Source organism: Salvelinus alpinus, chromosome 1, assembly GCF_045679555.1.
Source record: "Salvelinus alpinus chromosome 1, SLU_Salpinus.1, whole genome shotgun sequence".
Lineage (NCBI taxonomy): Eukaryota > Metazoa > Chordata > Actinopteri > Salmoniformes > Salmonidae > Salvelinus > Salvelinus alpinus.
The window spans coordinates 71,486,840-71,501,190 of NC_092086.1; the positions used below are offsets into that span (position 1 = coordinate 71,486,840).

The following is a 14,351-nucleotide window of genomic DNA, read 5'->3' on the forward strand; positions in this document are numbered from 1 at the left end:
GGTTAATTAGGATTAGGGGAGGGGAAGCTGATCCTAGATCTGTACCTGAAGCTGCCTCTGGATGCTGATCTTCGGTCGGTTTTGCATTTCCTCACTTATGATTAAAGGGGCAATCTGGCTGTTGCTACATCCATTTTTGGATTTATAAATTAATGATACTGTATGTACCCATTGATTCTTGAAGAATATTACTTATAAATGCCTCATGAGATTTTATACCCCATCTGAACCCAAAATACACAATGTTCGTAAACAAAGTAAACGTAAGCAAACACCGGATAGCCTCCAAACATGGCTCAAACTATAATGTTGATATTATGGATGGTCAGTCCTTGCATCCATAGCTCTGTCTTTGAATTTAAGAGTGGTTACATTAATCCAGCCCATACCTCATCTTCGGGGAAGATCTTTTCAGCATCTATGGTCAACTTCACTGTCTTTCCTGTTGTGACCACTCTGGCAGGAAGTTTAGGATCAGATCTAGGATCAGCTTTCCCTCCCCCAATCCTACCCTTAAAGGGGAAATCCACAGTTGAAAAAATAACAAAGGGTTTCCCCCTGCTGTTTCGGTAAAAAGCTGAGGTAAGGAACTGGAGAAATGTAAGCATTCTTAAATTCATAGACGGTTATGATTTGGTGGGGGAGGAGAAGCTGATCTTAGATTTGTACCTAGGGGCCACTTCAGCCCAGAGTGGTTACAACTGGGAAGAGGGAAGACAACGTGGGCTATGAAATCCAACCAGCAGCCCCTTTGGAGGTGGACATGAAAGACCAGTGTCTGTGTCACAAATGGCACACAATTCCCTGCATAGTACACTACTTTTGACCAGGGCACATAGGGAATGGCGTGCTATTTGGGACTCAGCCAGTTAAAACGTGTTGCATTCGAGTGCAATTTACTCCGGTGTTCTGCGCTTCGCCAAGCATAGTGAAACAACAAAAGAAAAGGTGGCTTTTGTTTTGTTTCGGTGCATTGCTTTTATCTCTTCTTCGTTTGAGCATATTCATGTGCTGCTTGTTGTCAACAAAGGGAGTGCTTGAGGAGGGCTTTACAATATAGGTTTTCTCATTTTGTCTCTGTCGTTCACACGCTTTGATGCCGAAGTCATTATAACGAAGTATAAATAAATTGGCTGTGCGAAGGACCTTGCCCGGCACATGCATAGCACCTGAACCTGAACAAACTATTGTTTACAATGACAGATGGGGGGGGGGGGGTTTAAGTAAAAAATACACAGAACCCAGTTTTGAATAAATGCGATGAACAATTATGTAGGCTAGGCTATACATCGGGACAAAACATAACTTTAGGATTCGGAGTGAAAAGAGCGACAAATCATACATAATTCACTAGGACGAACATATTTGAAAATAAAATGTGTTGTTGTATTTTAACAATGCACTGTTTGTTGTGTGTAATGCTATGTTAGAAAAGATGTTCTGGTTATAGATGTCAACATTTAGATAATGAGATTATGAACAGGCAGAACATTTTTTGTGAATACAGACAACACAGACATATACTACCTTCGAATTCTTGTCAAAACCAAATACATACATTCACGAAAAGTCCTGTTTTCATTTTCTCATGTGTGTTATGTTCAATTGCTGTAAATCTACGACTATGTCACAAATGGCACCCTATTCCCTATATAGTGCACTACATTTGACCAGAGCCTTATGGGCCCTGGTCAAATGTATTGCACTACATAGGGAATAGGGTACCATTTGGGAAGCAGACTGTATGTACTGTTGTAGAACACACCATTCACTTTCGATGCACCATCCAGGCCCGCGTTGACATTCCCTTCCAGAAACATTTCTCAATTGTGGAATGTCCATTTTAAAGTTTCATCTAGCATTCAAATCAAAGATACAGGTAACTGCCAAATTAAAGGAAACACCAACATGAACTCTTAATAGAGCGTTGGGCCACCATGAGCCAGAACAACTTCAATGCACCTTGGTATAGAACTCTACTGGGGGGATTCGACAGCTTCAATGCACCGTGTCTGGAATTCTATTGGAGGGATGAAAAACTATTCTTCCACCAGAAATTCCATCAATTGGTGTTTTGTTGATGGTGGTTAAAAACGCTGTCTCCGGCACCACTCCAGAATCTCCCATAAGAGTTCAATTGGGTTGAGATCTGGTGACTGACGGCCACGGCATATGGTTTACATCATTTTCAAACTCATCAAACCATTAATTGACCACTCCTTCCCTGTGGATGGGGACATTGTCATCCCATAGCCATGGCAGCTAAAATAATGGCCTGCCCAGCATTTTTATACCCAAAGCATGATGGGATATTAATTGCTTAATTAACTCAGGAACCACACCTGTGTGGAAACACCTGCCATAAATATACTTTGTATCCCACATTTACTCAAGTGTTTTCAATATTTAGGTAGTTACCTGTAGATCGGGTGTACACAGGATGCGACCCAAATGACACCCTATTTCCAATATAGCGCACAACATTTGACTGGAGCCCAATAGGTTTCCCAATGGGCCCTGGTCAAAAGTAATGCACAATAGAGGGGATCGGATGCCATTTGGGACGAACCCACAGAAGCAATGCAATCCGTACAAGCTAGACACCAGATGCCATATGACGGTCTGCCATTTTGCGAAAGATATTTCATCACAGCGTTGAAAGGGATCGTGACCGCATTGAAGGGGATCAAAGTAAACCAAATCGCCTATGAGTCAGAAGATATTTTACTGCCTTACCATGGCACTCGAAAAACACAGCTTGAAAATGGCAAAGACGAACTCCAAAAGGGTGATGCTGTCTGCTGTCAATGTTTCTTCAATATCCCTTCTCAATATGCTCTCTCTCAAGCCTCTGAATGTCAGATTCGGAACAGATCAGAGCTACATGTCTGACGCCCATCCTTTCCCAGTCACTTCTGAATTATTCAGTAACGATCGTATATATGAGCACCGCTTTTGAACATGTAAACCCACATAACTGTATGCACGAAGGAATCCATTTAGCTTTTTTGAGTTTTTGAAGTGCTATTCATGTTTTCTATGATCTTCTGCTGTACAATTCGAATGCAGGGTGTCGCGCACAGACACAGACACACTCACGCATGTATACACACACTCTCCTCCCAGAGGAACCCTGTTGCATAAAACAACAACAATCAAATTAGTTCATGTCGATACACATAGAGAGCGATTTGTGTTCAAATCACCCACCTTCTCATCAAACAGCTGACAAGCCGAGCTAAATCTGCACAATTGAGTCTTTTCATCAGACACCTCAGAAGTGACAAATTAGGAACCACAAATTGCCCTGCGACAAAAACAACAGCAGCAGTGACACCAACACCAGAAACCCCCGTGAGGATAAGAAGCGTACTTTATTTGCAAGCGAAACCATCTCATTCCCCTTCCCTGCCCCACTTTATCCTCTCTCTCTCTCTCTCTCGCTTTCTTTCTTTCTCTGCAGCTTTATTATAAACAAAAAGTTGCTAATGGAGTTAGCTGCCGGACCCCCCCCCCCTTCACCTCTGTGCTGTCATTCAACCAGATGGCCTGCATCTCTCACAAAATGGACCATCCACTCTCCAGAGTTTATTTATCTTTTTGTAAGGTGATCTCATCTCCCTCCTTCATGTTTTTCTCTTCCCCCAATTGAGCTTGAATGAAAGACCACCTGGGCTACAGCTCAAATTGCAACCTATTCCCTAGATATTGCACAACTTTTGACCAGGGCCCATATGGTCCTGGTCAAACAAAGTGCACTATATAGAGAAAGGGTGCCATTATGGACGCAACCTGAAGTATTAGATATTCATCTCCAAACCGTTAGGTCTCTCCACGCTTCCAAACCATCATACTTTCTCTGAGTAAAAGGTCTGGAGCGTCTGAGATAAGAGATACCTCCCTATTCCTATCCCTCCTTATCCCCTACATCCAGATTCCAAGCCCAACCTCATAGCATCGACAGCTTCCTGCTCCGACCTCTCAGGCATCGGAAGAACACTCCTCATTTCACAAGGAAAATGGTAGCTCTCTGGTGATCAATAGCCAAGCATTGGCTAAAGCCCTAATCGCACAGGACTTGTATTACTAGAGAAGGTTGTGTATGTAATTATTCCCAAACTGCCCCCTGTAATTTGTTCTTTTTTTTCAATAAATTGACTGTTATGACGGAAGCCTGGAGGTTTTTTTTCTAGACATGAAGATTTTTCAACATGTCCAGGCAATAACAGGCTTCACTGGTAACTCGAGCTTGGCTTCCAAGTTTCTAAACCATACCAAACCATCTTTGGTATAGTGTTGACGTAATATTTTGATTGAGGAAGTGTGATCATAATCATTAGGATATTTTAGCGATCCGCAGTGGAAGACGTCCTAAATGTCCCCCAGTCTGCAGATGTGAGGTAAACAGCACTTGAGATGTGTTTTTAGGCTATGGATGAGAAAGTGAACTTGTCATTTCCAAAAGTTTAGCTCAGTGGTAATGCCGCTTCGCGATCTAACAGCAAGGGTTGCATTAAATAGGCACAATGTTTTTTTACTGATGCATTTGGCAATGTTCAGTTCATTGGCACAAAACGTATAAACAAAAGCATTCACTGTGAATGTTGATACATGTAGGCCATTCATATATAGGCTAGGCGCAGCGCATCATTTTATCGAATTAGTTATTGCTTTCTTGCTCAAACCGTGAGCAACACCTGTCAAACATTTTTTTTAAATTACTTCGATTTGCACGGGAAGTTTTTTTCCGGCTGGAATTATTACTCTCCTGCTTTGTAGAAATAACCGACATGGCCGATTCGGATGGGACTTAAATTACGGATGTGGTGATTTGTGCTCATGCACATAATTACATAACCCTATCTCCCCCAGTAAAACTAATCCCATGCAAATAGGGCATTAAGAAGGCAGCGAGAAACGAGCCTGTCTGTGTGCAGCTTTAAGGCATGTAGCCTAGTGATTAGAACATTGGGCCAGTAACCGAAAGGTTGCTGGACTGAATCCCGAGTTGACAAGGTAAAAATCTGTCGTTCTGCCCCTGAGCAAGTCAGTTAACCCACTGTTCCCTGTGCGCTGAATATGTCGATTAAGTCAGCCCCCGCAACTCTCCGATTCAGAAGGGTTGGGTTAAATGTGGAAGACACATTTCAGTTGAATGCATTCAGTTATACAACTGACTAGGTATTTCCCTTGAAAGAGAATAGATAGTAGTGGTGTGTCCAAAATGGCACCCTATTCCCTGTTTTAGTGCACTACTTTTGACCAGAGCCCTATGGGTTTCCTTGTGGGCCCTGGTCAAAAGTAGTGCATTAAATAGGGTGCCATTTAGTACAGAGCCAGAGGAGTAGAGAGGATTCTTGCATCAAGTCAGGGCCCTACTCTTTCTTCTACAGTAGATTCCCATTCTCTCCTCTCTCTCCTGGGTTGGGAGGGCTGTGGACTTCTGCTTGTGTGACCAATACCACACTCTCTCTGTCCATTTCCTCACGATGCTGGGAAAGGTTCTTCTATCTCTACAGTCACAGTGCTAACTGTCCTTCATAGCTCTTATTTAGGTTACTGCCTATACCTGGAAAAGGGGGATACCTAGTCAGTTGTACAACTGAATGCATTCAACTGAAATGTGTCTTCTGCATTTAGTCCAACCCCTCTGAATCAGAGAGGTGCGGGGGGCTGCCATAATCAACATCCACGGCGCCCGGAGAACCATGGGTTAAATGCCTTGCTCAGGAGCAGAACAACAGATTTTTACCTTGTTAGATCAGGGATTTGATCCAGCAACCTTTCAGTTACTGGCCCAATGAGCTAACCACTAGGCTACCTGAGCACAGTGATAAGGTGCCTATTGTTGGAACTACTTCAGAGGTGTACAATAACTTTTCCAACTGTTCGGTTGCCTAAAATGAATGCCCTTACACAAAATGGTCACCTAAGGTTGTCAAGACATTATGTCATGTTCCTGTGGAGGTTTGGTTTAGTTCCCGGTTTGTTCATGGTCCATGACACAATGTCCAGAGAATGTCCTAAAATCGTTCTTGGGGACGTCCCGGGAACAAACCGGGAACAAGACAAAACCTCGACAGGAACATAAAACAGCATCCTGAGCACTATGTTTCGGGGACATCGTAACTATTCATTTTTGTTTGCAGGGTTGATGTCAATGGGAGACTTATGTTGCATTCGTAATCATGTGGAAGGTGGGAATTTACCCGTTTTTAAGTCGGAAATTGTCACGCCCTGACCATAGTAAGCTGTTTTTTCTCTGTGTTGGTTGGGGCTTGATAGTGACTTGGGTGTGTCATCTAGGTGTTTTTCTATTTCTATGGTGGCCTGATATGGTTCCCAATCAGAGGCAGCTGTTTATCGTTGTCTCTGATTGGGGATCATATTTAGGTAGCCATTTCCTCATTTGTGTTTGTGGGATCTTGACAATGTGTAGTTGCCTGTCAGCACTAGTTTGTATAGATTCAAAAGGGAGAATGTACGCATACCACGCTGCGCCTTGGTCTCATTCTAACGACGGACGTGACATAAATACCAATTGGATGAATTCACGAGCTTTGAACTCGTTAAAAAACGTTGATTGGGTAATGGCCAACAAGCTGCGTAAACTATAAGTAAAAGTACAGCTATCACGCTTATATTGTGTTCAAAAACCATATTAATAGATTGCTTTTTATAAATAATGTTTTGTTGTTGCATTTGACTGCCGAAAATGCTGTTATCTACGTAATTTCCTTTCTAGGTGACGTTAGAGGTCAGCATTAGTGAAACGTCGATTTAAAGTGGCAATCTGCAGTTGCTACATACATTTATTCATGTAGAAATGTATGTACGCATTGATTCTTGAAGAATATAACTTATAAATGCATCATGAGATTAGTTCAACTATCGTACCCTATCAGAACGCAAAATATAAGCTTGATTTACTCCAATGTAAACACTGTATAGCATATATAACATGGTTAAAGCTATAATTTTGATGTCATGGATGGTCAGTCCTTGCACCCATAGCTCTGTTTCTGAATTTGAGAGCAGTAACATTTCTCCAGCCCCATCCCTTAGCTTTTTGCAAAAACACAGTACACTTATTTATTTAATTGTCCCTTGAAGGGGAAGGATTTTCAATTTGGCTAGGATTTTCTTGAAAATGGACTTTGGTCAAAAATATGTGTGTGCTTGTCTTCAAGGAAGTTAAGTATTTCAGTACGGCTGCCCCTATCTCTCACAGTGATTTTTAGCTGACGTTTTTAAATGGCTGTTTAAAACAAACCAAATAATGGATTAAAGTTTCTCCTGGCCCATAGACTAAATTCATTATATAACACAGGAAAATCATGCTGGTCTCCTCAGCGTGAGTTTTTTTTATGCGTGTGATGTCAGAATGCGCTCACTGTTCCAAAATGTGATTGTTACGCAACAGGACAGTTAACACGTGCTGCCTGCAAACCAAGGCAAATTGCCTGCTAATTATCTATAAACTATGTTTAATCTTGTCAATTTCAAGTTATTTTCAAACAACAGTTTGAAATGAGGTGCGTTCAGCCTCCTCATTAATTCAAGTAGTTGTCGCCCATTTCACTGTTGCAGACAATTTACGTATGAGGCATGTTATGCAAATGTAAGATTAGGATTTGCTAGATGAGCCGGACAAATTTCTCTCTTCGGTGAGAGCCCAATGAGTGGTTCCTCAGGTCATGTATGCAGACATTTTCTCGACTCAGAATAGAACATGCTAAACTTTTTCCCGCTGGCGCCTGCATTGCTTTCATTGTTGTTTTCCTTATGTTGTTTAAGGATGAATATCATGCTTGGGTCCAGGAATCATGCGGGCCATGGGAAAATGAAAATGAAATAGGAACTGTGATATTCACGGCACGGCATGGCACTGCCATGCAGTGCAAAAGCGCCATAAGAGCTTTGCACACCTGGATTATACAATATTTGCAAGTTATATACAGCTGAAGTCAGAAGTTTACATACACTTACAGTTGAAGTCGGAAGTTTAAAAACACAATGACTCCAGGTTGTCATTAAAACTTGTTTTTCAACCACTCCACACATTTCTTGTTAACAAACTATAGTTTTGGCAAGTCTGTTAGGACATCTACTTTGTGCATGACAAGTAATTTTTCCAAAAATTGTTTACAGACAGATTATTTCACTCATAATTCACTGTATCACAATTCCAGTGGCTCAGAAGTTTACATACACTAACTATGGAAATTTAAAAGGAATCAGCCAAGACCCCCACAAGTCTGGTTCATCCTTGGGAGCAATTTCCAAATGCCTAAAGGTACCACGTTCATCTGTACAAACAATAGTACGCAAGTATAAACACCATGGGACTATGCAGCTGTCATACCGCTCAGGAAGGAGACGCGTTCTGTCTCCTAGAGATGAACGTACTTTGGAGCAAAAAGTGCAAATCAATCCCAGAACAACAGCAAAGGACCTTGTGAAGATGCTGGAGGAAACGGGCACAAAAGTGTTTTAATGACTCCAACCTAAGTGTATGTAAACTTCCGAATTCAACTGTATGTATGTGTTTATGTATTGAGCGTGTGCATTCCTTTGTAACCACGCAAGGTACTGATTTCAGAACAATTACGTTATACTCAATTGTGCTTATATAAAGTAATCTATTAGTTCTGTAAAAACAATGCTAATGGCGTCAGCGAACTATTAGCTTCTTTGAAGCTGCCCTCATCATGACCATTGGCCTGTGTACACAGTGGCTTGCAAAAGTATTCAACCCCCTTGGCATTTTTCCTATTTTGTTGCCTAACAACCTGGAATTAAAATGGATTCTTTGGGGGTTTGTATCATTTGATTTACACAGCATGCCTACCACTTTGAAGATGCAAAATATTTTTTCTTGTCAAACAAAAACAAATAAGATCAAAAAAATGTAAACTTGAAAATGCGTAAGTACTCAACCCCCCAAAGTCAATACTTTGTAGAGCCACCTTTTGCAGCAATTAAAGCTGCAAGTCTCTTGGGGTATGTCTCTATTAGCTTGGTACATACAATAGAGTACACCAGCTCCTTCAAGTTGGATGGGTTTCGCTGGTGTACAGCAAACTTTAAGTCATACCACAGATTCTCAATTGGATTGAGGTCTGGACTTTGACTAAGCCATTCCAAGATATTAAAATGTTTCCCCTTAAACCACTCAAGTGTTGTTTTAGCAGTATGCTTAGGGTCATTGTCCTGCTGGAAGGTGAACCTCCGTCCCAGTCTCAAATCTCTGTAAAACTGAAACAGGTTTCCCTCAAGATTTCCCTGTATTTTGCGCCATCCATCATTCCTTAAATTCTGACCAGTTTCCCAGTCCTTGCCGATGAAAAACATCCCCACAGCATGATTGCTGCCGCCACCATGCTTCACTGTGGGGATGGTGTTCTTGGGGTGATGAGAGGTGTTGGGTTTGTGCCAGACATAGCGTTTTCCTTGATGACTAAAAGGCTACATTTTAATCTCATCTGACCAGAGTACTTTCTTCCATATGTTTGGGAAGTGTCCCACATGCTTTTTGGCAAACACCAAACGTGTTTGCTTATTTTTTCTTTTAGCATCTGCTTTTTTTCTGGCCTGTGGGGTGTATGGCTTACAGTGGTCCTATGGACAGATACTCCAATCTTCCTGTGGAGCTTTGCAGCTTCTTCGGGGTTATCTTTGGTCTCTTTGTTGCCTCTCTGATTAATGCTCTCCTTGCCTGGTCAGTGAGTTGGTGGGCGGCCCTCTCTTGGCAGGTTTGTTGTGGTGCCATATTCTTGCCATTTTTTAATAATGGATTTAATGGTGCTCTGTGGGATGTTCAAAGTTTCTGATATTTTCTTATAACCCAATCCTGAACTATACGTCTCCACAACTTGGTCTTCATGGTGTCACTTGCTTAGTTGTGTTGCAGACTCTGGGACCTTTCAGAACAGGTGTATATATTTATTGCCAGCAGCATACCACCCTGCATACCACTGCTGGCTTGCTTCTGCCACTAAGCAGGGTTTGTCCTGGTCAGTCCCTGGATGGGAGACCAGATGCTGCTGGAAGTGGTGTTGGAGGGCCAGTGGGAGGCACTCTTTCCTCTGGTCTAAAAAATATCCCAAACCTATGTAGGGTGCCGTCTTTCCCAATCTGGCCCTCAAACCATCACAGTCACCTAATAATCCCCAGTTTACAATTAGCTCATTCATCCCCCTCCTATCCCCTGTAACTATTCCCCAGGTTGTTGCTGTAAATGAGAATGTGTTCTCTGTCAACTTACCTGGTAAAATAATGGATAAAAAAAAATATATACAGTGGGGAGAACAAGTATTTGATACACTGCCGATTTTGCAAGTTTTCCTACTTACAAAGCATGTAGAGGTCTGTAATTTTTATCATAGGTACACTTCAACTGTGAAGTGTACCTAAGTGTACCTAATAAAATGCAAATTAATTACTTAAAAATCATACAATGTGATTTTCTGGATTTTTGTTTTAGATTCCGTCTCTCACAGTTGAAGTGTACCTATGATAAAAATTACAGACCTCTACATGCTTTGTAAGTAGGAAAACCTGCAAAATCGGCAGTGTATCAAATACTTGTTCTCCCCACTGTATATATATATTGAGATCATGTGACACTAAGATTGCACACAAGTGGACTTTGTTTAACTAATTATTTGACTTCTTTAGGTAATTGGTGGCACCAGATCTTATTAAGGGGGTGAATACATGTCCATGCACAATTTTTTGGTACTTTTTTATTTTTAAACAATTTTTAAACAATTTTGTGTATGTCCATTACATGGAATCCAAATATAAATCCATTTAAATGACAGGTTGTAATGCAACAAAATAGGGAAAATGCCAAGGGGGATGAATACTTTTGCAAGGCACTGTATTCATTTGGCGTGTTTAGCATACCTCTGTCCTGCCCTGCCCTCTTGCGGAGCCCTTGTGGAGCACTTCAGTTACTGCTTCTTATGTAAATCATTCAAAATTGTCATGTTGTAAATGCAATTAATTCTTTTGTGTAATGTTTTTTTCTATTGCTATTTTCTGATATTGTATTCTAATTACGAATATTTCATATTTATTTAGTACTTTCAGAAACCACGCACACAAACAATATTGAAAACAATTTGCCATCTTTCATGCTGAAGATTGAGGCCAGCGTTTGAATGCAGCAATATACTGTTTGAATCTACACTCCTTTACAGTTTAACTGGAGAGAAAAACAACAAAAGACATAGGCATTTATTTTATTGAACAACAAACAAAAACATGAGGAAAAATGCAAGGGAAGACTGACAACTGTCATGTCAGTATAGATATGCATAACCCATATTTCAATATTCATGTAGTGGTTTAACATCAAAACTGCATTCCTACCCCCCACCATTCCTACCCCCAAGTCATAGTATCATGGCAAGTCACCTGTCAAATCACTCAGTCAGTCAGTAATTGCTGCAGATTTGCTCAATAGTGCCTGATTGTATGGTACTCCCCCAAGCACAGGGGTATGTCACAAGGTACACACATATACAGTGGGGCAAAAAAAGTATTTAGTCAGCCACCAATTGTGCAAGTTCTCCCACTTAAAAAGATGAGAGAGGCCTGTAATTTTCATCATAGGTACACTTCAACTATGACAGACATACTGAGGGGAAAAAATCCTGAAAATCACATTGTAGGATTTTTAATGAATTTATTTGCAAATTATGGTGGAAAATAATTATTTGGTCACCTACAAACAAGGAAGATTTCTGGCTCTCACAGACCTGTAACTTCTTCTTTAAGAGGCTCCTCTGTCCTCCACTCGTTACCTGTATTGATGGCACCTGTTTGAACTTGTTATCAGTATAAAAGACACCTGTCCACAACCTCAAACAGTCACACTCCAAACTCCACTATGGCCAAGACCAAAGAGCTATCAAAGGACACCAGAAACAAAATTGTAGACCTGCACCAGGCTGGGAAGACTGAATCTGCAATAGGTAAGCAGCTTGGTTTGAAGAAATCAACTGTGGGAGCAATTATTAGGAAATGGAAGACATACAAAACCACTGATAATCTCCCTCGATCTGGGGCTCCACGCAAGATCTCACCCCGTGGGGTCAAAATGATCACAAGAACGGTGAGCAAAAATCCCAGAACGACACGGGGGGACCTAGTGAATGACCTGCAGAGAGCTGGGACCAAAGTAACAAAGCCTACCATAAGTAACACACTACGCCGCCAGGGACTCAAATCCTGCAATTACATCTGCTAAGCAAGTGTATGTGAGCAATAACATTTGATTTGATTTGTTGTTGGAGAGCAGATGCTGGAAGAGTGTAAGACTGCTAAGCCAGCTGTCCACATACAAAGTGTGGCCCTTCCTGAAATGAGGAGCCAGCATGGTCATTACCACGAATGTTGGATGTCAGTGGTGGACCCGTGTAGACTATAATGTCCTTGACAAATCCTGTCTATACGTCACACATAAAGAACTTGACCCCAAACCTGTGCCTTTTGAAGGGAATGTATTGACAGAACGCCAGCCTACCCTTCCGTAACATCAGGGACTCGTCAATGCATAGGTCCTTGTATGGCACAAAGTCCCATCCAAATGCTGATGTCAGGCTGGTGAGAACATTTCTTATTTTGTGTAAGTGGTCATTTATGTTGGCAGCAGCATTTTCTATGAAATTCAGGCATAGCAGCAGAACTAGGAAGCGGTCTTGGGAAAAGGGGGTGGCAAAGAAGGGAGTTGCAAACATAGGATCCGTGCTCCAGTATTCCCTTACAGAGTTCTACTTCACTATTCCCATGAGAAGGACTGTTACCAGGAAGGTATACATTTCACTCATTGTGGTTTTCATCCATTTAGCAAGCTTCCCCCTCAATCCTGGATTTCTCTTCTACTGTAGCTCCAAGGCCTAGCGATTGATCTCCTCCACTGTCTCCCACCTGCTCCTCTGTCAGAAACAGCTTAAAGCACTCTGACTCAGAGGGAGATCGCAAGGGGGCTTTGCATTCCAGACTAGGACTCATCAAAGCCAAAAGTAGGGCCAGAGGAGGAGTGAAATGGCTGGCGGCCTTCCAGCTACCACAGCCCCTCCGTACTTCACCCACTGTTGGTCTGCCTCCATCACCACCAGCATCTTCAGAGGGATCTGGGACTTTGTCAGTGGGCAATGGGTCTTCAGATTCAGGGTTCTCAATGGCCACAAGGCTGGGGGGCAACTCCTCACTGTAACTGTCAGAATCTGATTCCTAATTTTAATACTCAGATTCTTTGTCAGAATAAACAAAAACCTCCATAATTTCCACATATCTGGGTAGTCTCCTTTTGAAAGAAATTGCTAAGGCTACAGCTTAGCCAACTAGCTATATACATAAACAACAACACCGAATGGCTCCGAGCGAGTATCAGGGTTGATGTGATTGGTTGCCAGCACACACCAACTGTATCAATAAATCACCTTCAGAAAATGGTTTGTGTCTTAATAATTTATTTACTCTTTTATTCACGGTTTCAAGTCCTGCATTCCGATTCTTGCATAGATTGTATTGGAAACAAATGATGTGTGTAAAATACTTTTTTGAATGTTGTGCTGATTATGATAAGCTAATGCTAAGCTAATTGCCAATAATGTGTAATGTAAAGCCATGTTTGTTGACATTGTTCAATGCCTTCTGTGTGTTACGTTAATGTTGGTAAGACCAAAGATGTTATAACAAAACGAGGTAAAGGTAAACTTCCCAAAGTGAATGATGGGAAGTTAATGATGGTAGATGACACAACCCCTTCAACATGCATACTGCAGACAGACCTCATCTTATTTTTGGTTAGGGTGGCTGGGAATTAACTAAAATGAATGCTTGTGTTAGCTCACACTTTCCTCAGTCAGCGCTTGTTAGCCCCCCCCTGCACAGGCATATGGCAGAGATATAACCACCATCGTCTCAGGGACCCCCGCCCATCTATAATCAATGAGATGCCAGCTGCTGTCAAGGAGTTAAGGTCTAAGGGGAGATCTGGGTACATTTAGCACACTTTTTTACGCCGACTAACCACCTGCCCCACCCCGGACTACCTACAACAATGTGAAACCTACAGTTGAAGTCAGAAGTTTACATACACCTTAGCCAAATACATTTAAACTCAGTTTTTCCACAATTCCTGACATTTAATCCGAGTAACAATTCCCTGTCTTAGGTTAATTAGGATCACCACTTTATTTTAAGAATGTGAAATGTCAGAATAATAGTAGAGAGAATGATTTATTTCAGCTTTTATTTCTTTCATAACATTCCCAGTGGGTTAGAATTTTACATACACTTAATATTATTAGTATTTGGTAGCATTGCCTTTAATT

At 41.5% G+C, this 14,351-nt stretch overlaps 1 protein-coding gene across 2 annotated transcripts in view; it reads right to left on the reverse strand.

The window, feature by feature from the left end:
- The window catches only part of LOC139584664 (kin of IRRE-like protein 3), a 307,744-nt gene that overhangs the window by 48,792 nt on the left and 244,601 nt on the right, over nucleotides 1–14,351 (reverse strand). The window lies entirely within an intron of this gene.